Source organism: Ambystoma mexicanum, chromosome 5q, assembly GCF_040938575.1.
Source record: "Ambystoma mexicanum isolate Mex_15411 chromosome 5q, UKY_AmexF1_1, whole genome shotgun sequence".
NCBI classification, from domain to species: Eukaryota; Metazoa; Chordata; class Amphibia; order Caudata; family Ambystomatidae; genus Ambystoma; species Ambystoma mexicanum.
In genome coordinates, this window is record NC_090933.1 from 7299186 (window position 1) to 7326608 (window position 27423).

Below are 27423 nucleotides of genomic sequence, written 5' to 3' on the forward strand. Positions count from 1 at the left end.
TGTCTCAGGATTGGAATGGGAAGGAGCAGGATATCACATCTTATGCTAAAGGAAGGGTCTCAGGTTTGGAACGGGAAGGAGTTGGATATCACATATGTTATAGGAAGGGTCTCAGGTTTGGTATAAACATTGAGATATCACATCTCTGCTATCGGAAGTGTCTCAGGATTGGAATGGGAAGGAGTTGGATATCCCATCTCATGTTATAGGAAGGATCTCAGGTTTGGTATTAGAAGCATTGAGACATCACATCTCATGCTATAGGAAGGGTCTCAGGTTTGGAAAGTGAAGGAGTTGGATATCACATTTCATGTTAGAGGAAGGATCTCAGGTTTGGTATTAGAGGCATTGAGATATCACATCTCAGGCTATAGGAAGGGTCTCAGGATTGGAATGGGAAGGAGTTGGATATCACATCTCATGCTATAGGAAGGGTCTCAGGTTTGGTATAAGCATTGAGATATCACATCTCATGCTATAGGAAGGGTCTCAGGATTGGAATGGAAGGAGTTGGATATCACATCTCATGTTATAGGAAGGATCTCAGGTTTGGTATTAGAAGCATTGAGACATCACATCTCATGCTATAGGAAGGGTCTCAGGATTGGAATGGGAAGGAGTTGGATATCACATCTCATGCTATAGGAAGGGTCTCAGGATTGGAATGGGAAGGAGTTGAATATGACATCTCATGCCGTAGGAAGGGTCTCAGGTTTGGTATAAACATTGAGATATCACATCTCTGCTATCAAAAGGGTCTCAGGATTGGAATGGGAAGGAGTTGGATATCCCATCTCATGTTATAGGAAGAGTCTCAGGTTTGGTATTAGAAGCATTGAGATATCACATCTCATGCTATAGGAAGTGTCTCAGGATTGGAATGGGAAGGACTTGGATATCACATCTCATGCTATAGGTAGGGTCTCAAGTTTGATATTAGAAGCATTGAGATATCACATCTCATGCTATAGGAAGGGTCTGAGGATTGGAATGGGAAGGAGTTGGATATCACATCTCATGCTATGGGAAGGGTCTCAGGTTTGGTATAAGCAGTGAGATATCACATCTCATGCTATAGGAAGTGTCTCAGGATTGGAATGGGAAGGACTTGGATATCACATCTCATGCTATAGGGAGGGTCTCAAGTTTGATAATAGAAGCTTTGAGATATCACATCTCATGATATCGGAAGGGTCTCAGGATTGGAATGGGAAAGAGTTGGATATCACATCTCAGGATAAAGGAAGGGTCTAAGGTTTGGAAGGGGAAGGATTTGGATATCACATCTCATGTTATATTACGGGTCTCGGGTTTGGTATTAGAAGCATTGAGATATCAAGCCTCATAGTATAGGAAGGGTCTCAGAATTGGAATGGGAAGGAGTTGGATATCACATCTCAAGCTATAGGAAGGGTCTCAGGATTGGAATGGGAAGGACTTGGATATCACATCTCATGATAAAGGAAGGGTCTAAGGTTTGGAAGGGGAAGGACTTGGATATCACATCTCTGCTATCGAAAGGGTCTCAGGATTGGAATGGGAAGGAGTTGGATATTCCCATCTCATGTTATAGGAAGGGTCTCAGGTTTGGTATTAGAAGCATTGAGATATCACATCTCATGCTATAGGAAGGGTCTCAGGATTGGAATGGGAAGGACTTGGATATCACATCTCATGCTATAGGGAGGGTCTCAAGTTTGATATTAGAAGCTTTGAGATATCACATCTCATGATATCGGAAGGGTCTCAGGATTGGAATGGGAAGGAGTTGGATATCACATCTCAAGCTATAGGAAGGGTCTCAGGATTGGAATGGGAAGGACTTGGATATCACATCTCATGCTATAGGAAGGCTCTCAGGTTTGGAAGGGGAAAGAGTTGGATATCACATTTCATGTTAGAGGTAGGATCTCAGGTTTGGTATTAGAGGCATTGAGATATCACATCTCATGCTATCAGAAGGGTCTCAGGAATGGAATGGGAAGGAGTTGGATATCACATCATGCTAAAGGGAGGGTCTCAGGTTTGGAAGGGGAAGGATTTGGATATCACATCTCATGTTATAGGAAGGATCTCAGGTTTGGTATTAGAAGCATTGAGATATCACATCTCATGCTATCGGAAGGATCTCGGGTTTGGTATTAGAAGCATTGAGATATCACATCTCATGCTATCAGAAGAGTCTCAGGATTGGAATAGGAAGGAGTTGGATATCACATCTCATGCTAAAGGGAGGGTCTCAGGTTTGGAAGGGGAAGCATTTGGATATCACATCTCATGTTATCGGAAGGATCTCACGTTTGGTATTAGAAGTATTGAGATATCATATCTCATGCTATAGGAAGGGTCTCAGGATTGGAATGGGAAGGAGTTGGATATCACATCTCATGCTATAGGGAGGGTCTCAGGATTGGAATGGGAAGGACTTAGATATCACATATCATGCTATAGGGAGGGTCTCAGTTTTGATATTAGAAGCATTGAGATATCACATCTCATGCTATCGGAAGTGTCTCAGGATTGGAATGGGAAGGAGCTGGATATCACATCTCATGCTAAAGGAAGGGTCTCAGGTTTGGAACGGGAAGGATTTGGATATCACATCTCATGTTATAGGAAGGGTCTCAGGTTTGGTATAAGCATTGAGATATCACATCTCTGCTATCGGAAGTGTCTCAGGATTGGAATGGGAAGGAGTTGGATATCCCATCTCATGTTATAGGACGGGTCTCAGGTTTGTTATTAGAATCATTGAGATATCATATTGCATGCTGTAGGAAGGGTCTAAGGGTTGGAATGTGAAGGACTTGGATATCACATCTCATGCTATAGATAGGCTCTTAGGTTTGGAAAGGGAAGGAGTTGGATATCACATTTCATGTTAGAGGAAGGATCTCAGGTTTGGTATTAGAAGCATTGAGATATCACATCTCATGCTATAGGAAGGGTCTCAGGATTGGAATGGGATGCAGTTGGATATCACATCTCATGCTATAGGAAGGGTCTCAGGTTTGGTATAAGCATTGAGATATCACATCTCATGCTATAGGACGGGTCTCAGGATTGGAATGGAAGGAGTTGGATATCACATCTCATGTTATAGGAAGGATCTCAGGTTTGATATTAGAAGCATTGAGACATCACATCTCATGCTATAGGAAGGGTCTCAGGGTTGGAATGGGAAGGCGTTGGATATCACATCTCATCCAATAGGAAGGGTCTCAGGTTTGGAATGGGAAGGAATTGGATATCACATCTCATGTTATAGGAAGGATCTCAGGTTTGGTATTAGAAGCATTGAGATATCACATCTCATGCTATAGGAAGGGTCTCAGGATTGGAATGTGAAGGATTTGGATATCACATCTCATGCTAAAGGAAGGGTCTCAGGTTTGGTAGAAGCATTGAGATATCACGTCTCTGCTATCGGAAGGGTCTCAGGATTGGATTGGGAAGGAGTTGGATATCCCTTCTCATGCTATAGGAAGGGTCTCAGGATTTGAATGGCAAGGAGTTGGATATCACATCTCATGCCATAGGAAGGGTCTCAGGTTTGGTATAAGCATTGAGATATCACATCTCTGCTATCGGAAGGGTCTCAGGATTGGATTGGGAAGGAGTTGGATATCCCTTCTCATGCTATAGGAAGTGTCTCAGGTTGGAATGGGAAGGAGTTGGATATCACATCTCATGTTATAGGAAGGGTCTCAGGATTGGAATGGGAAGGATTTGGATATCACATCTCTTGCTATAGGAAGGGTCTCAGGATTGGAATGGGTAGGAGTTGGATATTACTTTCTTGCTATAGGAAGGGTCTCATGTTTGGAATGGGAAGGAGTTGGATATCACATATGCTATAGTTAGTGTCTCAGGTTTGGAACGGGAAGGAGTTGGATATCACATCTCATGTTATAGGAAGGGTCTCAGGTTTGGTATAAGCATTGAGATATCACATCTCTGCTATCGGAAGCGGCTCAGGATTGGAATGGGAAGGAGTTGGATATCCCATCTCATGTTATAGGAAGAGTCTCTGGTTTGGTATTAGAATCATTGAGATATCACATCGCATGCTGTAGGAAGGGTCTAAGGATTGGAATGGGATGGACTTGGATATCACATCACATGCTATAGGTAGGCTCTCAGGTTTGGTATAAGCATTGAGATATCACATCTCATGCTATAGGAAGGGTCTCAGGATTGGAATGGGAAGGAATTGGATATCACATCTCATGCTATAGGAAGGGTCTCAGGTTTGGTATAAGCATTGAGATATCACATCTCTGCTATCGGAAGTGTCTCAGGATTGGAATGGGAAGGGTTGGATATCCCATCTCATGTTATAGGACGGGTCTCAGGTTTGTTATTAGAATCATTGAGATATCATATTGCATGCTGTAGGAAGGGTCTAAGGGTTGGAATGTGAAGGACTTGGATATCACATCTCATGCTATAGATAGGCTCTTAGGTTTGGAAAGGGAAGGAGTTGGATATCACATTTCATGTTAGAGGAAGGATCTCAGGTTTGGTATTAGAAGCATTGAGATATCACATCTCATGCTATAGGAAGGGTCTCAGGATTGGAATGGGAAGCAGTTGGATATCACATCTCATGCTATAGGAAGGGTCTCAGGTTTGGTATAAGCATTGAGATATCACATCTCATGCTATAGGACGGGTCTCAGGATTGGAATGGAAGGAGTTGGATATCACATCTCATGTTATAGGAAGGATCTCAGGTTTGGTATTAGAAGCATTGAGACATCACATCTCATGCTATAGGAAGGGTCTCAGGGTTGGAATGGGAAGGCGTTGGATATCACATCTCATCCAATAGGAAGGGTCTCAGGTTTGGAATGGGAAGGAATTGGATATCACATCTCATGTTATAGGAAGGATCTCAGGTTTGGTATTAGAAGCATTGAGATATCACATCTCATGCTATAGGAAGGGTCTCAGGATTGGAATGTGAAGGATTTGGATATCACATCTCATGCTAAAGGAAGGGTCTCAGGTTTGGTAGAAGCATTGAGATATCACGTCTCTGCTATCGGAAGGGTCTCAGGATTGGATTGGGAAGGAGTTGGATATCCCTTCTCATGCTATAGGAAGGGTCTCAGGATTTGAATGGCAAGGAGTTGGATATCACATCTCATGCCATAGGAAGGGTCTCAGGTTTGGTATAAGCATTGAGATATCACATCTCTGCTATCGGAAGGGTCTCAGGATTGGATTGGGAAGGAGTTGGATATCCCTTCTCATGCTATAGGAAGTGTCTCAGGTTGGAATGGGAAGGAGTTGGATATCACATCTCATGTTATAAGAAGGGTCTCAGGATTGGAATGGGAAGGATTTGGATATCACATCATTTGCTATAGGAAGGGTCTCAGGATTGGAATGGGTAGGAGTTGGATATTACTTTCTTGCTATAGGAAGGGTCTCATGTTTGGAATGGGAAGGAGTTGGATATCACATATGCTATAGTTAGTGTCTCAGGTTTGGAACGGGAAGGAGTTGGATATCACATCTCATGTTATAGGAAGGGTCTCAGGTTTGGTATAAGCATTGAGATATCACATCTCTGCTATCGGAAGCAGCTAAGGATTGGAATGGGAAGGAGTTGGATATCCCATCTCATGTTATAGGAAGAGTCTCTGGTTTGGTATTAGAATCATTGAGATATCACATCGCATGCTGTAGGAAGGGTCTAAGGATTGGAATGGGATGGACTTGGATATCACATCTCATGCTATAGGTAGGCTCTCAGGTTTGGTATAAGCATTGAGATATCACATCTCATCCTATAGGAAGGGTCTCAGGATTGGAATGGGAAGGAATTGGATATCACATCTCATGCTATAGGAAGGGTCTCAGATTTGGTATAAGCATTGAGATATCACATCTCATGCTAAAGGAAGGGTCTCAGGATTGGAATGGGAAGGAGTTGTATATGACATCTCAGGCCATAGGAAGGTTCTCAGGTTTGGTATAAGCATTGAGATATCACATCTCTGCTATCGGAAAGGTCTCAGGATTGGAATGGGAAGGAGTTGGATATCCCATCTCATGTTATAGGAAGGGTCTCAGGTTTGGTATTAGAAGCATAGAGATATCACATCTCATGCTATAGGAAGGGTCTCAGGATTGGAATGGGAAGGACTTGGATGTCACATCATGCTATAGGGAGGGTCTCAAGTTTGATATTAGAAGCATTGAGATAACAAATCTCATGATATCGGAAGGGTCTCAGGATTGGAATGGGAAGGAGTTGGATATCACATCTCATGATAAAGGAAGGGTCTAAGGTTTGGAAGGGGAAGGATTTGGATATCACATCTCATGTTATAGGACGGGTCTCAGGTTTGGTATTAGAAGCATTGAGATATCAAGTCTCATGGTATAAGAAGGGTCTCAGAATTGGAATGGGAAGGAGTTGGATATCACACCTCAAGCTATAGGAAAGGTCTCAGGATTGGAATGTGAAGGAGTTTGATATCACATCTCATGCCATAGTATGGGTCTCAGGTTTGGTAGAAGCATTGGGATATCACATCTCATGCTATCGGAAGGGTATCAGTATTGGACTTGGAAGAAGTTGGATATCCCATCTCATGCTATAGGAAGGGTCTCAGGTTGGAATGGGAAGGAGTTGGATATCACATTTCATGTTATAGGAAGGGTCTCAGGATTGGAATGGGAAGGACTTGGATATCATATCTCATGCTATAGGACGGGTCTCAGGTTTGTTATTAGAATCATTGAGATATCATATTGCATGCTGTAGGAAGGGTCTAAGGATTGGAATGGGAAGGACCTGGATATCACATCTCATGCTATAGATAGGCTCTTAGGTTTGGAAAGGGAAGGAGTTGGATATCACATTTCATGTTAGAGGAAGGATCTCAGGTTTGGTATTAGAAGCATTGAGATATCACATCTCATGCTATAGGAAGGGTCTCAGGATTGGAATGGGAAGTAGTTGGATATCACATCTCATGCTATAGGAAGGGTCTCAGGTTTGGTATAAGCATTGAGATATCACATCTCATGCTATAGGAAGGGTCTCAGGATTGAATGGGAAGGATTTAGATATCACATATTATGCTATAGGGAGGGTCTCAGTTTTGATATTAGAAGCATTGAGATATCACATCTCATGCTATCGGAAGTGTCTCAGGATTGGAATGGGAAGGAGCTGGATATCACATCTCATGCTAAAGGAAGGGTCTCAGGTTTGGAACGGGAAGGAGTTGGATATCACATCTCGTTATAGGAAGGGTCTCAGGTTTGGTATAAACATTGAGATATCACATCTCTGCTATCGGAAGTGTCTCAGGATTGGAATGGGAAGGAGTTGGATATCCCATCTCATGTTATAGGACGGGTCTCAGGTTTTTTATTAAAATCATTGAGATATATTGCATGCTGTAGGAAGGGTCTAAGGATTGGAATGGGAAGGACTTGGATATCACATCTCATGCTATAGATAGGCTCTCAGGTTTGGAAAGTGAAGGAGTTGGATATCACATTTCATGTTAGAGGAAGGATCTCAGGTTTGGTATTAGAGGCATTGAGATATCACATCTCAGGCTATAGGAAGGGTCTCAGGATTGGAATGGGAAGGAGTTGGATATCACATCTCATGCTATAGGAAGGGTCTCAGGTTTTGTTATAAGCATTGAGATATCACATCTCATGCTATAAGAAGGGTCTCAGGATTGGAATGGAAGGAGTTGGATATCACATCTCATGTTATAGGAAGGATCTCAGGTTTGGTATTAGAAGCATTGAGACATCACATCTCATGCTATAGGAAGGGTCTCAGGATTGGAATGGGAAGGAGTTGGATATCACATCTCATGCTATAGGAAGGGTCTCAGGATTGGAATGGGAAGGAGTTGTATATGACATCTCATGCCGTAGGGAGGGTCTCAGGTTTGGTATAAACATTGAGATATCACATCTCTGCTATCGAAAGGGAATCAGGATTGGAATGGGAAGGAGTTGGATATCCCATCTCATGTCATAGGAAGAGTCTCAGGTTTGGTATTAGAAGCATTGAGATATCACATCTCATGCTATAGGAAGTGTCTCAGGATTGGAATGGGAAGGACTTGGGTATCACATCTCATGCTATAGGAAGGGTCTCAGGAGTGGAATGGGAAGGACTTGGATATCACATCTCATGCTATAGGGAGGGTCTCAAGTTTGATATTAGAAGCTTTGAGATATCACATCTCCTGATATCGGAAGGGTCTCAGGATTGGAATGGGAAGGAGTTGGATATCACATCTCATGATAAAGGAAGGGTCTAAGGTTTGGAAGGGGAAGGATTTGGATATCACATCTCATGTTATATTACGGGTCTCAGGTTTGGTATTAGAAGCATTGAGATATCAAGTCTCATAGTATAGGAAGGGTCTCAGAATTGGAATGGGAAGGAGTTGGATATCACATCTCAAGCTATAGGAAGGGTCTCAGGATTGGAATGGGAAGGACTTGGATATCACATCTCATGCTATAGGAAGGCTCTCAGGTTTGGAAGGGGAAAGAGTTGGATATCACATTTCATGTTAGAGGTAGGATCTCAGGTTTGGTATTAGAGGCATTGAGATATCACATCTCATGCTATCAGAAGGGTCTCAGGAATGGAATGGGAAGGAGTTGGATATCACATCTCATGCTAAAGGGAGGGTCTCAGGTTTGGAAGGGGAAGGATTTGGATATCACATCTCATGTTATAGGAAGGATCTCAGGTTTGGTATTAGAAGCATTGAGATATCACATCTCATGCTATCGGAAGGATCTCAGGTTTGGTATTAGAAGCATTGAGATATCACATCTCATGCTATCAGAAGAGTCTCAGGATTGGAATAGGAAGGAGTTGGATATCACATCTCATGCTAAAGGGAGGGTCTCAGGTTTGGAAGGGGAAGGATTTGGATATCACATCTCATGTTATCGGAAGGATCTCACGTTTGGTATTAGAAGTATTGAGATATCATATCTCATGCTATAGGAAGGGTCTCAGGATTGGAATGGGAAGGAGTTGGATATCACATCTCATGCTATAGGGAGGGTCTCAGGATTGGAATGGGAAGGACTTCGATATCACATATCATGCTATAGGGAGGGTCTCAGTTTTGATATTAGAAGCATTGAGATATCACATCTCATGCTATCGGAAGTGTCTCAGGATTGGAATGGGAAGGAGCTGGATATCACATCTCATGCTAAAGGAAGGGTCTCAGGTTTGGAATGGGAAGGATTTGGATATCACATCTCATGCTATAGGAAGTGTCTCAGGATTGGAATGGGAAGGAGTTGGATATCACATCTCATGTTATAGGAAGGATCTCAGGTTTGGTATAAGCATTGAGATATCACATCTCTGCTATCGGAAGGGTCTCAGGATTGGAATGGGAAGGAGTTGGATATTCCCATCTCATGTTATAGGAAGGGTCTCAGGTTTGGTATTAGAAGCATTGAGATATCACATCTCATGCTATAGGAAGGGTCTCAGGATTGGAATGGGAAGGACTTGGATATCACATCTCATGCTATAGGGAGGGTCTCAAGTTTGATATTAGAAGCATTGAGATATCACATTTCATAATATCGGAAGGGTCTCAAGATTGGAATGGGAAGAAGTTGGATATCACATCTCATGATAAAGGAAGGGTCTAAGGTTTTGGAAGGGGAAGGACTTGGATATCACATCTCTGCTATCGAAAGGGTCTCAGGATTGGAATGGGAAGGAGTTGGATATCCCATCTCATGTTATAGGAAGAGTCTCAGGTTTGGTATTAGAAGCATTGAGATATCACATCTCATGCTATAGGAAGTGTCTCAGGATTGGAATGGGAAGGACTTGGGTATCACATCTCATGCTATAGGGAGGGTCTCAAGTTTGATATTAGAAGCATTGAGATATCACATCTCATGCTATAGGAAGGGTCTCAGGATTGGAATTGGAAGGAGTTGGATATCACATCTCATGCTATAGGAAGGGTCTCAGGTTTGGTATAAGCAGTGAGATATCACATCTCATGCTATAGGAAGTGTCTCAGGATTGGAATGGGAAGGAGTTGGATATCACATCTCATGTTATAGGAAGGATCTCAGGTTTGGTATAAGCATTGAGATATCACATCTCTGCTATCGGAAGGGTCTCAGGATTGGAATGGGAAGGAGTTGGATATTCCCATCTCATGTTATAGGAAGGGTCTCAGGTTTGGTATTAGAAGCATTGAGATATCACATCTCATGCTATAGGAAGGGTCTCAGGATTGGAATGGGAAGGACTTGGATATCACATCTCATGCTATAGGGAGGGTCTCAAGTTTGATATTAGAAGCATTGAGATATCACATTTCATGATATCGGAAGGGTCTCAAGATTGGAATGGGAAGGAGTTGGATATCACATCTCATGATAAAGGAAGGGTCTAAGGTTTGGAAGGGGAAGGATTTGGATATCACATCTCATGTTATAGGACGGGTCTCAGGTTTGGTATTAGAAGCATTGAGATATCAAGTCTCATGGTATAGGAAGGGTCTCAGAATTGGAATGGGAAGGAGTTGGATATCACATCTCAAGCTATAGGAAGGGTCTCAGGATTAGAATGGGAATGAGTTTGATATCACATCTCATGCCATAGTATGGGTCTCAGGTTTGGTAGAAGCATTGGGATATCACATCTCATGCTATCGGAAGGGTATCGGGATTGGATTTGGAAGGAGTTGGATATCCCATCTCATGCTATAGGAAGGGTCTCAGGTTGGAATGGGAAGGAGTTGGATATCACATCTCATGTTATAGGAAGGGTCTCAGGATTGGAATGGGAAGGACTTGGATATCACATCTCATGCTATAGGAAGGCTCTCAGGTTTGCAAGGGGAACGAGTTGGATATCACATTTCATGTTAGAGGTAGGATCTCAGGTTTGGTATTAGAAGTATTGAGATATCACATCTCATGCTATCAGAAGGATCTCAGGTTTGGTATAGAAGCATTGAGATATCATATCTTATGCTATCAGAAGAGTCTCAGGATTGGAATGGGAAGGAGTTGGATATCACATCTCATGCTAAAGGGAGGGTCTCAGGTTTGGAAGATAAGGATTTGGATATCACATCTCATGTTATAGGAAGGATCTCAGGTTTGGTATTAGAAGCATTGAGATATCACATCTCATGCTATCGGAAGGATCTCAGGTTTGGTATAGAAGCATTGAGATATCATATCTTATGCTATCAGAAGGGTCTCAGGATTGGAATGGGAAGGAGTTGGATATCACATCTCATGCTAAAGGGAGGGTCTCAGGTTTGGAAGGGGAAGGATTTGGATATCACATCTCATGTTATAGGATGGATCTCAGGTTTGGTATTAGAAGTATTGAGATATCACATCTCATGTTATCGGAAGGATCTCAGGTTTGGTATTAGAAGTATTGAGATATCACATCTCATGCTATAGGAAGGGTCTCAGGATTGGAATGGGAAGGAGTTGGATATCACATCTCATGCTAAAGGAAGGGTCTCAGGTTTGGTAGAAGCATTGAGATATCACATCTCATGCTATAGGAAGGGTCTCAGGATTGGAATGGGAAGGACTTAGATATCACATATCATGCTATAGGGAGGGTCTCAGTTGTGATATTAGAAGCATTGAGATATCACATCTCATGCTATCGGAAGTGTCTCAGGATTGGAATGGGAAGGAGCAGGATATCACATCTTATGCTAAAGGAAGGGTCTCAGGTTTGGAACGGGAAGGAGTTGGATATCACATATGTTATAGGAAGGGTCTCAGGTTTGGTATAAACATTGAGATATCACATCTCTGCTATCGGAAGTGTCTCAGGATTGGAATGGGAAGGAGTTGGATATCCCATCTCATGTTATAGGAAGGATCTCAGGTTTGGTATTAGAAGCATTGAGACATCACATCTCATGCTATAGGAAGGGTCTCAGGTTTGGAAAGTGAAGGAGTTGGATATCACATTTCATGTTAGAGGAAGGATCTCAGGTTTGGTATTAGAGGCATTGAGATATCACATCTCAGGCTATAGGAAGGGTCTCAGGATTGGAATGGGAAGGAGTTGGATATCACATCTCATGCTATAGGAAGGGTCTCAGGTTTGGTATAAGCATTGAGATATCACATCTCATGCTATAGGAAGGGTCTCAGGATTGGAATGGAAGGAGTTGGATATCACATCTCATGTTATAGGAAGGATCTCAGGTTTGGTATTAGAAGCATTGAGACATCACATCTCATGCTATAGGAAGGGTCTCAGGATTGGAATGGGAAGGAGTTGGATATCACATCTCATGCTATAGGAAGGGTCTCAGGATTGGAATGGGAAGGAGTTGAATATGACATCTCATGCCGTAGGAAGGGTCTCAGGTTTGGTATAAACATTGAGATATCACATCTCTGCTATCAAAAGGGTCTCAGGATTGGAATGGGAAGGAGTTGGATATCCCATCTCATGTTATAGGAAGAGTCTCAGGTTTGGTATTAGAAGCATTGAGATATCACATCTCATGCTATAGGAAGTGTCTCAGGATTGGAATGGGAAGGACTTGGATATCACATCTCATGCTATAGGTAGGGTCTCAAGTTTGATATTAGAAGCATTGAGATATCACATCTCATGCTATAGGAAGGGTCTGAGGATTGGAATGGGAAGGAGTTGGATATCACATCTCATGCTATGGGAAGGGTCTCAGGTTTGGTATAAGCAGTGAGATATCACATCTCATGCTATAGGAAGTGTCTCAGGATTGGAATGGGAAGGACTTGGATATCACATCTCATGCTATAGGGAGGGTCTCAAGTTTGATAATAGAAGCTTTGAGATATCACATCTCATGATATCGGAAGGGTCTCAGGATTGGAATGGGAAAGAGTTGGATATCACATCTCAGGATAAAGGAAGGGTCTAAGGTTTGGAAGGGGAAGGATTTGGATATCACATCTCATGTTATATTACGGGTCTCGGGTTTGGTATTAGAAGCATTGAGATATCAAGCCTCATAGTATAGGAAGGGTCTCAGAATTGGAATGGGAAGGAGTTGGATATCACATCTCAAGCTATAGGAAGGGTCTCAGGATTGGAATGGGAAGGACTTGGATATCACATCTCATGATAAAGGAAGGGTCTAAGGTTTGGAAGGGGAAGGACTTGGATATCACATCTCTGCTATCGAAAGGGTCTCAGGATTGGAATGGGAAGGAGTTGGATATTCCCATCTCATGTTATAGGAAGGGTCTCAGGTTTGGTATTAGAAGCATTGAGATATCACATCTCATGCTATAGGAAGGGTCTCAGGATTGGAATGGGAAGGACTTGGATATCACATCTCATGCTATAGGGAGGGTCTCAAGTTTGATATTAGAAGCTTTGAGATATCACATCTCATGATATCGGAAGGGTCTCAGGATTGGAATGGGAAGGAGTTGGATATCACATCTCAAGCTATAGGAAGGGTCTCAGGATTGGAATGGGAAGGACTTGGATATCACATCTCATGCTATAGGAAGGCTCTCAGGTTTGGAAGGGGAAAGAGTTGGATATCACATTTCATGTTAGAGGTAGGATCTCAGGTTTGGTATTAGAGGCATTGAGATATCACATCTCATGCTATCAGAAGGGTCTCAGGAATGGAATGGGAAGGAGTTGGATATCACATCATGCTAAAGGGAGGGTCTCAGGTTTGGAAGGGGAAGGATTTGGATATCACATCTCATGTTATAGGAAGGATCTCAGGTTTGGTATTAGAAGCATTGAGATATCACATCTCATGCTATCGGAAGGATCTCGGGTTTGGTATTAGAAGCATTGAGATATCACATCTCATGCTATCAGAAGAGTCTCAGGATTGGAATAGGAAGGAGTTGGATATCACATCTCATGCTAAAGGGAGGGTCTCAGGTTTGGAAGGGGAAGCATTTGGATATCACATCTCATGTTATCGGAAGGATCTCACGTTTGGTATTAGAAGTATTGAGATATCATATCTCATGCTATAGGAAGGGTCTCAGGATTGGAATGGGAAGGAGTTGGATATCACATCTCATGCTATAGGGAGGGTCTCAGGATTGGAATGGGAAGGACTTAGATATCACATATCATGCTATAGGGAGGGTCTCAGTTTTGATATTAGAAGCATTGAGATATCACATCTCATGCTATCGGAAGTGTCTCAGGATTGGAATGGGAAGGAGCTGGATATCACATCTCATGCTAAAGGAAGGGTCTCAGGTTTGGAACGGGAAGGATTTGGATATCACATCTCATGTTATAGGAAGGGTCTCAGGTTTGGTATAAGCATTGAGATATCACATCTCTGCTATCGGAAGTGTCTCAGGATTGGAATGGGAAGGAGTTGGATATCCCATCTCATGTTATAGGACGGGTCTCAGGTTTGTTATTAGAATCATTGAGATATCATATTGCATGCTGTAGGAAGGGTCTAAGGGTTGGAATGTGAAGGACTTGGATATCACATCTCATGCTATAGATAGGCTCTTAGGTTTGGAAAGGGAAGGAGTTGGATATCACATTTCATGTTAGAGGAAGGATCTCAGGTTTGGTATTAGAAGCATTGAGATATCACATCTCATGCTATAGGAAGGGTCTCAGGATTGGAATGGGATGCAGTTGGATATCACATCTCATGCTATAGGAAGGGTCTCAGGTTTGGTATAAGCATTGAGATATCACATCTCATGCTATAGGACGGGTCTCAGGATTGGAATGGAAGGAGTTGGATATCACATCTCATGTTATAGGAAGGATCTCAGGTTTGATATTAGAAGCATTGAGACATCACATCTCATGCTATAGGAAGGGTCTCAGGGTTGGAATGGGAAGGCGTTGGATATCACATCTCATCCAATAGGAAGGGTCTCAGGTTTGGAATGGGAAGGAATTGGATATCACATCTCATGTTATAGGAAGGATCTCAGGTTTGGTATTAGAAGCATTGAGATATCACATCTCATGCTATAGGAAGGGTCTCAGGATTGGAATGTGAAGGATTTGGATATCACATCTCATGCTAAAGGAAGGGTCTCAGGTTTGGTAGAAGCATTGAGATATCACGTCTCTGCTATCGGAAGGGTCTCAGGATTGGATTGGGAAGGAGTTGGATATCCCTTCTCATGCTATAGGAAGGGTCTCAGGATTTGAATGGCAAGGAGTTGGATATCACATCTCATGCCATAGGAAGGGTCTCAGGTTTGGTATAAGCATTGAGATATCACATCTCTGCTATCGGAAGGGTCTCAGGATTGGATTGGGAAGGAGTTGGATATCCCTTCTCATGCTATAGGAAGTGTCTCAGGTTGGAATGGGAAGGAGTTGGATATCACATCTCATGTTATAGGAAGGGTCTCAGGATTGGAATGGGAAGGATTTGGATATCACATCTCTTGCTATAGGAAGGGTCTCAGGATTGGAATGGGTAGGAGTTGGATATTACTTTCTTGCTATAGGAAGGGTCTCATGTTTGGAATGGGAAGGAGTTGGATATCACATATGCTATAGTTAGTGTCTCAGGTTTGGAACGGGAAGGAGTTGGATATCACATCTCATGTTATAGGAAGGGTCTCAGGTTTGGTATAAGCATTGAGATATCACATCTCTGCTATCGGAAGCGGCTCAGGATTGGAATGGGAAGGAGTTGGATATCCCATCTCATGTTATAGGAAGAGTCTCTGGTTTGGTATTAGAATCATTGAGATATCACATCGCATGCTGTAGGAAGGGTCTAAGGATTGGAATGGGATGGACTTGGATATCACATCACATGCTATAGGTAGGCTCTCAGGTTTGGTATAAGCATTGAGATATCACATCTCATGCTATAGGAAGGGTCTCAGGATTGGAATGGGAAGGAATTGGATATCACATCTCATGCTATAGGAAGGGTCTCAGGTTTGGTATAAGCATTGAGATATCACATCTCTGCTATCGGAAGTGTCTCAGGATTGGAATGGGAAGGAGTTGGATATCCCATCTCATGTTATAGGACGGGTCTCAGGTTTGTTATTAGAATCATTGAGATATCATATTGCATGCTGTAGGAAGGGTCTAAGGGTTGGAATGTGAAGGACTTGGATATCACATCTCATGCTATAGATAGGCTCTTAGGTTTGGAAAGGGAAGGAGTTGGATATCACATTTCATGTTAGAGGAAGGATCTCAGGTTTGGTATTAGAAGCATTGAGATATCACATCTCATGCTATAGGAAGGGTCTCAGGATTGGAATGGGAAGCAGTTGGATATCACATCTCATGCTATAGGAAGGGTCTCAGGTTTGGTATAAGCATTGAGATATCACATCTCATGCTATAGGACGGGTCTCAGGATTGGAATGGAAGGAGTTGGATATCACATCTCATGTTATAGGAAGGATCTCAGGTTTGGTATTAGAAGCATTGAGACATCACATCTCATGCTATAGGAAGGGTCTCAGGGTTGGAATGGGAAGGCGTTGGATATCACATCTCATCCAATAGGAAGGGTCTCAGGTTTGGAATGGGAAGGAATTGGATATCACATCTCATGTTATAGGAAGGATCTCAGGTTTGGTATTAGAAGCATTGAGATATCACATCTCATGCTATAGGAAGGGTCTCAGGATTGGAATGTGAAGGATTTGGATATCACATCTCATGCTAAAGGAAGGGTCTCAGGTTTGGTAGAAGCATTGAGATATCACGTCTCTGCTATCGGAAGGGTCTCAGGATTGGATTGGGAAGGAGTTGGATATCCCTTCTCATGCTATAGGAAGGGTCTCAGGATTTGAATGGCAAGGAGTTGGATATCACATCTCATGCCATAGGAAGGGTCTCAGGTTTGGTATAAGCATTGAGATATCACATCTCTGCTATCGGAAGGGTCTCAGGATTGGATTGGGAAGGAGTTGGATATCCCTTCTCATGCTATAGGAAGTGTCTCAGGTTGGAATGGGAAGGAGTTGGATATCACATCTCATGTTATAGGAAGAGTCTCAGGATTGGAATGGGAAGGATTTGGATATCACATCTCTTGCTATAGGAAGGGTCTCAGGATTGGAATGGGTAGGAGTTGGATATTACTTTCTTGCTATAGGAAGGGTCTCATGTTTGGAATGGGAAGGAGTTGGATATCACATATGCTATAGTTAGTGTCTCAGGTTTGGAACGGGAAGGAGTTGGATATCACATCTCATGTTATAGGAAGGGTCTCAGGTTTGGTATAAGCATTGAGATATCACATCTCTGCTATCGGAAGCGGCTCAGGATTGGAATGGGAAGGAGTTGGATATCCCATCTCATGTTATAGGAAGAGTCTCTGGTTTGGTATTAGAATCATTGAGATATCACATCGCATGCTGTAGGAAGGGTCTAAGGATTGGAATGGGATGGACTTGGATATCACATCTCATGCTATAGGTAGGCTCTCAGGTTTGGTATAAGCATTGAGATATCACATCTCATGCTATAGGAAGGGTCTCAGGATTGGAATGGGAAGGAATTGGATATCACATCTCATGCTATAGGAAGGGTCTCAGATTTGGTATAAGCATTGAGATATCACATCTCATGCTAAAGGAAGGGTCTCAAGGATTGGAATGGGAAGGAGTTCTATATGACATCTCAGGCCATGGGAAGGTTCTCAGGTTTGGTATAAGCATTGAGATATCACATCTCTGCTATCGGAAAGGTCTCAGGATTGGAATGGGAAGGAGTTGGATATCCCATCTCATGTTATAGGAAGGGTCTCAGGTTTGGTATTAGAAGCATAGAGATATCACATCTCATGCTATAGGAAGGGTCTCAGGATTGGAATGGGAAGGACTTGGATGTCACATCTCATGCTATAGGGAGGGTCTCAAGTTTGATATTAGAAGCATTGAGATAACAAATCTCATGATATCGGAAGGGTCTCAGGATTGGAATGGGAAGGAGTTGGATATCACATCTCATGATAAAGGAAGGGTCTAAGGTTTGGAAGGGGAAGGATTTGGCTATCACATCTCATGTTATAGGACGGGTCTCAGGTTTGGTATTAGAAGCATTGAGATATCAAGTCTCATGGTATAAGAAGGGTCTCAGAATTGAAATGGGAAGGAGTTAAATATCACACCTCAAGCTATAGGAAGGGTCTCAGGATTGGAATGGGAAGGAGTTTGATATCACATCTCATGCCATAGTATGGGTCTCAGGTTTGGTAGAAGCATTGGGATATCACATCTCATGCAATCGGAAGGGTATCAGTATTGGATTTGGAAGAAGTTGGATATCCCATCTCATGCTATAGGAAGGGTCTCAGGTTGGAATGGGAAGGAGTTGGATATCACATTTCATGTTATAGGAAGGGTCTCAGGATTGGAATGGGAAGGACTTGGATATCATATCTCATGCTATAGGACGGGTCTCAGGTTTGTTATTAGAATCATTGAGATATCATATTGCATGCTGTAGGAAGGGTCTAAGGATTGGAATGGGAAGGACCTGGATATCACATCTCATGCTATAGATAGGCTCTTAGGTTTGGAAAGGGAAGGAGTTGGATATCACATTTCATGTTAGAGGAAGGATCTCAGGTTTGGTATTAGAAGCATTGAGATATCACATCTCATGCTATAGGAAGGGTCTCAGGATTGGAATGGGAAGTAGTTGGATATCACATCTCATGCTATAGGAAGGGTCTCAGGTTTGGTATAAGCATTGAGATATCACATCTCATGCTATAGGACGGGTCTCAGGATTGGAATGGAAGGAGTTGGATATCACATCTCATGTTATAGGAAGGATCTCAGGTTTGGTATTAGAAGCATTGAGATATCACATCTCATGCTATAGGAAGGGTCTCAGGATTGGAATGGGAAGTAGTTGGATATCACATCTCATGCTATAGGAAGGGTCTCAGGTTTGGTATAAGCATTGAGATATCACATCTCATGCTATAGGACGGGTCTCAGGGTTGGAATGGGAAGGAGTTGGATATCACAACTCATCCAATAGGAAGGGTCTCAGGTTTGGAATGGGAAGGAATTGGATATCACATCTCATGTTATAGGAAGGATCTCAGGTTTGGTATTAGAAGCATTGAGATATCACATCTCATGCTATAGGAAGGGTCTCAGGATTGGAATGTGAAGGATATGGATATCACATCTCATGCTAAAGGAAGGGTCTCAGGTTTGGTAGAAGCATTGAGATATCACGTCTCTGCTATCGGAAGGTTCTCAGGATTGGATTGGGAAGGAGTTGGATATCCCTTCTCATGCTATAGGAAGGGTCTCAGGATTTGAATGGCAAGGAGTTGGATATCACATCTCATGCCATAGGAAGGGTCTCAGGTTTGGTATAAGCATTGAGATATCACATCTCTGCTATCGGAAGGGTCTCAGGATTGGAATGGGAAGGAGTTGGTGTTAAGACGGATTTCTGAACTCTGTCCTGGTGGCGCAGAAGTTCAGAAGGCCAACCTAATTACTTGGAACAGGGTAACCTCTGGACGAGCCAGACCAATCAAGGTAGCGATCGCGGCGGTCAAGACTAGGTCTCAAGAGGGGTGAGGGTGACTGAAAGCCCGCAATGAGCACACAAAGCAAGAGCGCTTACAAACTACTCCAAACAGTTGTTATATCAAAAATATATACACATTTATTTTAAGGCCTTTAAAATAATGACCGTAGCGAAAAAATCACAATATCACAGTATTAAACCAACACATACCATATCAACACAATATATATACAAATACGACAGTCTTAAGCATTAGAGGCACGAAATGTGTAGTCCACCTGCCAGGGAAGGAAAACAGGCAGTGCGATAACGCTTTAGACTCAGTTCGCCTTCAGAGGCACCTAACTAGATGGAAGTCCGAGCCCTGCGAAGAGTGGAGCCTTGTGCTCAAAGTACCTGCCACGCCGGTGCCAACGGGCAAAAGGAGAAGCTCTTCAGAGGAAGTCAGGCAGTTCGGGTTAGTGCACAGCAGAAGGAGAACAGGTTCCGCAACTCAAGCGCAGCCTCCACAGCGAGCAGAAGCAGAGCGCGAGTACGGCAAAAGGGTGCTGTTTTTACACAGCAGGGAAAAGCAATGGGATACTGCAGGAGGGCGACCAGATCCTAGCTATACTACTCACCGGTCCCCGAAGCAAGCAGACCCAGGCTTCTCCACGTTAGTTTCAGCAGCTGGCAGGTTCAGAAGAGCAGGGAACGCCTCGTAGTCGTGTAGAGCAAAAAGACGTCCCAATCGACGAAACCGGCACAGTTTGTTGCCGCAGCAGGACAACGGAGCGGCCGTGTGTATTCGAGCCAAATGTACACTCCTCCCTTCAGACTTGGGAACGCCAAGTGTACGAAGCGTGGGAGAGTGACAAGGACTCGAAATACAACACAACCTGGCGGCGGTTACAGAGCAGGACTCCCTTGTAAGCTGGTCAGTCAACTGGATGGCCCAGAGACACTTCCGAAGGCTTACTTGGCAGGAGATGATGAAGTCGCCGGGAATAGCTGTTCCTGCTATTCCAAAGGTCGAAGCACCAGTACAGGCCTTCTGGTTCGATCAAAGGAGGAAAGGGTTTCACAGGACGACAGCAGTGCAAAGGAGGATTCCTTCAGCGGGTCACCAGCGATTCCTCGGTCCAGCCTCGTGGTTGCAGGATACTTGGCTCCTGTTTTCCTTCGTTCGTGAGAACTCAGGAGATCGACATGGTAGTGGTGTTTCCAGCCCCCTCTTATCCACGGTTCCCTTCGCGCCAAAACGGAGGGGAGCCAATGGGAGATCCGCTCATCAACACACATACCATACGTGGACCAATCACGGACCACGGTGGTCCCAGGCATTCACACCACCCTAGACTCTCTGGCACCCAGGATGTGTATTGGGACCAGACATCCCAGCCCACACCCTGGAGGCACACAAACGACATGTAGAAGCCCGCGAAAGCAACCACGTTTCGCGGGAAAGTACATGCCCAAATAAGGAAGGCCCCGGGTCGCTCGACCTGGGGAAGGTGAAGGGAGCAAGACGGTCAGTGGACAAGACAAAGGAGCCTCGTGGTCTGGCCATTTTGGGAGCCAGGCCACCATTTTGGGTTCAGTGCGAAAAACGTGCTCAGAACGCCAAAAGGAGCTCAAAATAAACAAAACGATCGCTGCCACCATTCCAGTCCCTGAATGACTTGCACCGATCAAATACCATCCTAAAAGAGTATCTAGGGCCTGTAGAAGGCTAGAGACCCAAGAGAGCTGTAACTTAGCTTACAGTGCCCTCTTGTGTCATGTTGCACTAAAGCCGCAACATGATAAAAGAAACTACGGGAAACAGCGTTCCCCGGTACTGGCTGTCTTAAGGGCATGTCAGTTTCCCCGTAAGAAAGGAGCGAAAGCCCAGAGGAGTGCGGCAGAAGGCTGCACTTCTCTGGCAAAGTCAAGAACAAGGTGAAAACAACAGCAAAAAGTTTAGGGGTTGCCACATGGAAGGAAAATTACCTACAATTACGAAATCTTTCCTAACACTCGCCCCTCCCAGACTATGGACAGGGGGAACTAATCCACCCCTGGATGAGTCTCTTGTTCAGGTCGGTTAAACATTCTGGACAACCCATCAGCATTGCTATGTTGGACACCTGGCCTATGCTCAATAGTGAAGTTGAAGCCTTGTAGACTTATGGACCACCTAAGCAACTTTGGATTCTCCCCCTTCATGTTCATTAGCCACTTTAACGGCTTATGGTCAGTTTGCACAGTGAAGTGGGTCCCATAGAGGTAGGGCCTCAGCTTCCTTAGGGCCCACACAACAGAGAAACATTCTTTCTCTACCGTGGACCATCTGAGCTCTCTGTCCTTAAGCTGGCGACTAATAAAACCGATAGGGTGTTCCTTACCCTTCTCATCTACTTGTGATAGTACAGCTCCTATCCCAGTGTCAGAGGCGTCCGTCTGCACGATAAAAGGTCTTTGATAATCAGGGGCCCTAAGGACAGGGGCCTGGCACAAGGAGTCTTTTAAGCCATTGAAGGCCTTCTCACACTCGTCGGTCCAAGTTACCTTCTTGGGTTTCTTCGGAGTTGTGAGGGCAGTCAGAGGAGCAGCTATGGTGCCATAGTCTGCCACAAAATTGCGGTAATACCCCGTGAGTCCTAAAAAGGCTCTCACTTGGGTTTGCGTAGTGGGGGTAGGCCAGTCTTGTACTGCTTGTACCTGACTGAGTAGAGGCTGTCTCCTCCCTCCACCTACCTCATGTCCAAGGTAAACCACTGAGCCTTGTCCATTTTGGTGAGGGGCCACTCGGACCCCCTCAAAAGAGCTATCTGAAGGACTGTTTGGGAACAGGTCGGGGAGAGGTTCAGACTCCTCTCCCGCAACGTCTGAAGCCAGTAGCAGTGCTGCGATTTCGACGCTTGGGCCGAAAGCCTTCAGCCTATTCGCGTGAAACACTTTTGGAGCCTGTCCAGGCCTTCCAAGGTCCACTGAATAGTTAACCTCACCCAGGGGCTCCACCACTGGGTAAGGGCCTGACCATTTGTCCTGTAAAGCTCGAGGCCTTATAGGATTCATGATCAGGACTTGCTGACCAAGTGTAAAGTTGATGAGGGAAGCTTTCTGTTCGTACCAATGTTTCACCAGCGCTTGCCCTGCCTTCAATTTATCACTAGCCAAGCCCATCAGAAGTACCATCCGTTTTCTGAGCCCTAGCACATAATCAACTACGTTGGTAGTAACAGGGGGAGTGGGCATCTCCCATCCCTCTTTGACGATGGCTAAGGGTCCCCGTACGGGATGACCGAACAGAAGTTCGAAGGGGCTGAAGCCAACACCCTCCTGTGGTACCTCTCGGTAGGCAAACAGTAAGCATGAAACAAGAAGATCCCATTTTCTTCTCTGAGGCTCCTCCAGAGCCCCAATCATGCTCTTTAATGTCCTGTTGAAACGCCCCCCCAGACCATTGGTCTGGGGGTGGTATGCAGAAGAGAACCTGTAGGTGACCCCACATTCTTTCCACATAGCCTGCCTATACTTCGACATAAAGTTGCTGCCATCATCCGGCACAACTTCTTTAGGGAAGCCAACCCTAGTAAATATGCCGAGTAAAGCTTCTGCAACTGACTTGGCAGTTACAGTTTTCCATGGGATGGCCTCAGGATACCTGGTTGCATGGTCGACCAGCACCAGGATAAACCTATTGCCCGAGGATGTTTGCGGGTCAAGGGGACCAACCATGTCGATCCCTACCCTTTCAAATGGTACCCCCACAACTGGGAGCGGTACCAACGGAGCTTGGATTGTCGCGCCAACCTTACCAGACAACTGGCAGGAGGCACAACTCCTGCAGTGACTTTCTACTTGCACCCCCATCTTGGGCCAGTAGAAGTGCATGGATAACCTTTGCTTGGTCCTCTTCATACCAAGGTGACCAGCAAGGGGAACTTCATGCGCCAACTGCAGAAGGAAGGGCCTAACAGCAAGGGGAACCACCAACCTCCTATGGTCTCCTTCTGTAGACTCTGTGGGCTCACTATACAGGAGTCCACCTTCCCAATAAATCCTATGCTTCCCAGGAGGTTCACCCTCAAGCTGGGAGCAGGCCTGTCTCCTTAGGCCTTCCAGAGATGGGCACTCACGTTGGCCTTTACTGAATTCGTCCCTATCAGGACCTCCTTCAACTAACAAGTCTTTTAGTTCAGGATGATCGTTGGGGTCGAATACTTCAGGCATCGCCACCTCCTCGTCAGGCCCGGGCGATTGACCAACTTCCTCCACCGCAGTGGTAGGCGAGCTCGGGGGAATATTCTCTTTCCCTCATTTTGACTTGTAGACTCCTTTCGCCTTGGGTTTCCCCTTCGGCTGGGGCGGCGTATTGGACTTGGCCAATGCTGCCCGTGCTAGAGACCGTGTGTAGGGTCTTTCGGCAGTGTCTCCTACGAGCCCTAAAGCTCTGAGATCATTACCTAACAAGACCTTTCCCGGGACGTTTCTCTGAATGCTCACTGGAATCCTGACTGCTGTACCATTTAAAGTAAGATTTACAGGTATTACTGGAAACATACGGAGGGGGCCGTCAGCCAACTTAGTGGGCATCAGAGTAGCTCTGGCAACTTCCTCTGAGTCTACCAAGGTAGAATCCACTACAGTGCGACTGCACCCACTATCCCTAAGAGCTGGAGTATCCACTCCAGTGATCAGCACACTGTCTTTAAAGTAGTGCTTGGTATTATCCGGAATCCTAGCATAAGCCTCTGCGACTTTCGGCTCCCAGGAACCTAGGGACACTAAAACTACCTCAGCCTCTATTCCGCTGGGAAACGAGTCTGAGGAGAAGGATGCTCCTGTAATCTCTTCTTCCTCGTAGGAGGAGAAGGCCAGATTAGCGGAGTGGACCCCCAAAGGTCTAACCTTACACCGGGGATCCCCCTTCACATGGTCAGTTGCTCCACAAGAAAAACAAGCCCCAGTGGGTCTGTTTACGTAGGGAGGCTTATTGTAACCAGAGTTCTGTTGCGGAGGCGGACCTCCACTACCCTGTGAGTTCTCTTGTGTCTTACCCTTATTTTTCTTTTTGTGGCCCTTATGGGAAGAAGATTTAGCAGATTCCTCACCCTCCATATCTTTGGACTTTTTCCCTTCCTCCTGCTTACCAGGATGAGTTTTGTCCTTATGGGACACTCGATGTGACACCCATAAATCTGCTGCAATGGCCAGCTTCTTAGGATCTATCTCCTTCGAATCGGCCAAATGCTGCTTAAGCTCCGGGGAAGAAGAACCAAAAATGTGTTCCAGCATGACAAGATTTATCATGCCTTCGAAGGTAGAAACCTTATAACCTTCGACCCAGCCAGTTAAGTTTTTCAAAGATTCAGCGACATAAGATACCCAAGTACCACCTTCCTTTTTCTCATACTCTCGAAAACGCTTTAAATATTGGGCCGGAGTCTTCCCAAACTTTAAAATGAGAGTTTGCTTTAACATTGCGAAATCAGCTCGCTCAGCCTTCGACATTTCCATAATGGCACTACAGCCAGAATGGGGCAGTCTGCTGAGTAACCACGCAATCTTATCAGCATTGTCAACTTTCTGAACTTCACATGCATACTCAAACGCATTCAGCCAGTCCATAATGTCATTCCGTTCTTCATACACACTGAGCAGATCTTTTGGAAACCGTGGATGAGAGGAGGCCCCAGACCCATGTCCAGGACCCTGGGACCCATTTGCAACCTGAAGCTTGGCCAGTTCCAACTGGTGATCCCTGTCTTTCTGTTTTTCTGCCTGTTCGATTTTTAGTTTGGCTATGCTGAATTCAAGCTCCTGCTGCCTAAACCGCAGCTCTTGCTTCTTGAATTCAAGCATAGCATCCCCATCAACACTGGCAGAGGAAACATTAGACATCTCGTCCTCCCTGTCCTCGTGGTCGCGATGGATCAGTGCAGCGGCAGAACCGTCGGTTCTACCAGTGAGAGCAGCCCCACCACCTTCTGCACTGTCCTCAGAAGTTATAGCGTCAAGCTGCGCTTCTTGCCACGCCACGATTCTTTGGATCATTTCCAATTTAGTGCCTTGAGAGGAAACACCTCTCTTCGCACACATCTTCTTCAATGTTTCTGATTTGGAAGCATTTAAAGTTAACAAGGTATTTGTTTCCATACTGTTTGATAGGACTATGGCCTTTTTAAAGTTATACTACAACAATTCACTACGTGTACTGGTTGGAATAACCTGAAATGCCTTAGTTCGAGCGCAACACTGGATACCCTCAGTCGTATCCCACCGCTGTACACCAATTTGTTAAGACGGATTTCTGAACTCTGTCCTGGTGGCGCAGAAGTTCAGAAGGCCAACCTAATTACTTGGAACAGGGTAACCTCTGGACGAGCCAGACCAATCAAGGTAGCGATCGCGGCGGTCAAGACTAGGTCTCAAGAGTGGTGAGGGTGACTGAAAGCCCGCAATGAGCACACAAAGCAAGAGCGCTTACAAACTACTCCAAACAGTTGTTATATCAAAAATATATACACATTTATTTTAAGGCCTTTAAAATAATGACCGTAGCGAAAAAATCACAATATCACAGTATTAAACCAACACATACCATATCAACACAATATATATACAAATACGACAGTCTTAAGCATTAGAGGCACGAAATGTGTAGTCCACCTGCCAGGGAAGGAAAACAGGCAGTGCGATAACGCTTTAGACTCAGTTCGCCTTCAGAGGCACCTAACTAGATGGAAGTCCGAGCCCTGCGAAGAGTGGAGCCTTGTGCTCAAAGTACCTGCCACGCCGGTGCCAACGGGCAAAAGGAGAAGCTCTTCGGAGGAAGTCAGGCAGTTCGGGTTAGTGCACAGCAGAAGGAGAACAGGTTCCGCAACTCAAGCGCAGCCTCCACAGCGAGCAGAAGCAGAGCGCGAGTACGGCAAAAGGGTGCTGTTTTTACACAGCAGGGAAAAGCAATGGGATACTGCAGGAGGGCGACCAGATCCTAGCTATACTACTCACCGGTCCCCGAAGCAAGCAGACCCAGGCTTCTCCACGTTAGTTTCAGCAGCTGGCAGGTTCAGAAGAGCAGGGAACGCCTCGTAGTCGTGTAGAGCAAAAAGACGTCCCAATCGACGAAACCGGCACAGTTTGTTGCCGCAGCAGGACAACGGAGCGGCCGTGTGTATTCGAGCCAAATGTACACTCCTCCCTTCAGACTTGGGAACGCCAAGTGTACGAAGCGTGGGAGAGTGACAAGGACTCGAAATACAACACAACCTGGCGGCGGTTACAGAGCAGGACTCCCTTGTAAGCTGGTCAGTCAACTGGATGGCCCAGAGACACTTCCGAAGGCTTACTTGGCAGGAGATGATGAAGTCGCCGGGAATAGCTGTTCCTGCTATTCCAAAGGTCGAAGCACCAGTACAGGCCTTCTGGTTCGATCAAAGGAGGAAAGGGTTTCACAGGAAGACAGCAGTGCAAAGGAGGATTCCTTCAGCGGGTCACCAGCGATTCCTCGGTCCAGCCTCGTGGTTGCAGGATACTTGGCTCCTGTATTCCTTCGTTCGTGAGAACTCAGGAGATCGACATGGTAGTGGTGTTTCCAGCCCCCTCTTATCCACGGTTCCCTTCGCGCCAAAACGGAGGGGAGCCAATGGGAGATCCGCTCATCAACACACATACCATACGTGGACCAATCACGGACCACGGTGGTCCCAGGCATTCACACCACCCTAGACTCTCTGGCACCCAGGATGTGTATTGGGACCAGACATCCCAGCCCACACCCTGGAGGCACACAAACGACATGTAGAAGCCCGCGAAAGCAACCACGTTTCGCGGGAAAGTACATGCCCAAATAAGGAAGGCCCCGGGTCGCTCGACCTGGGGAAGGTGAAGGGAGCAAGACGGTCAGTGGACAAGACAAAGGAGCC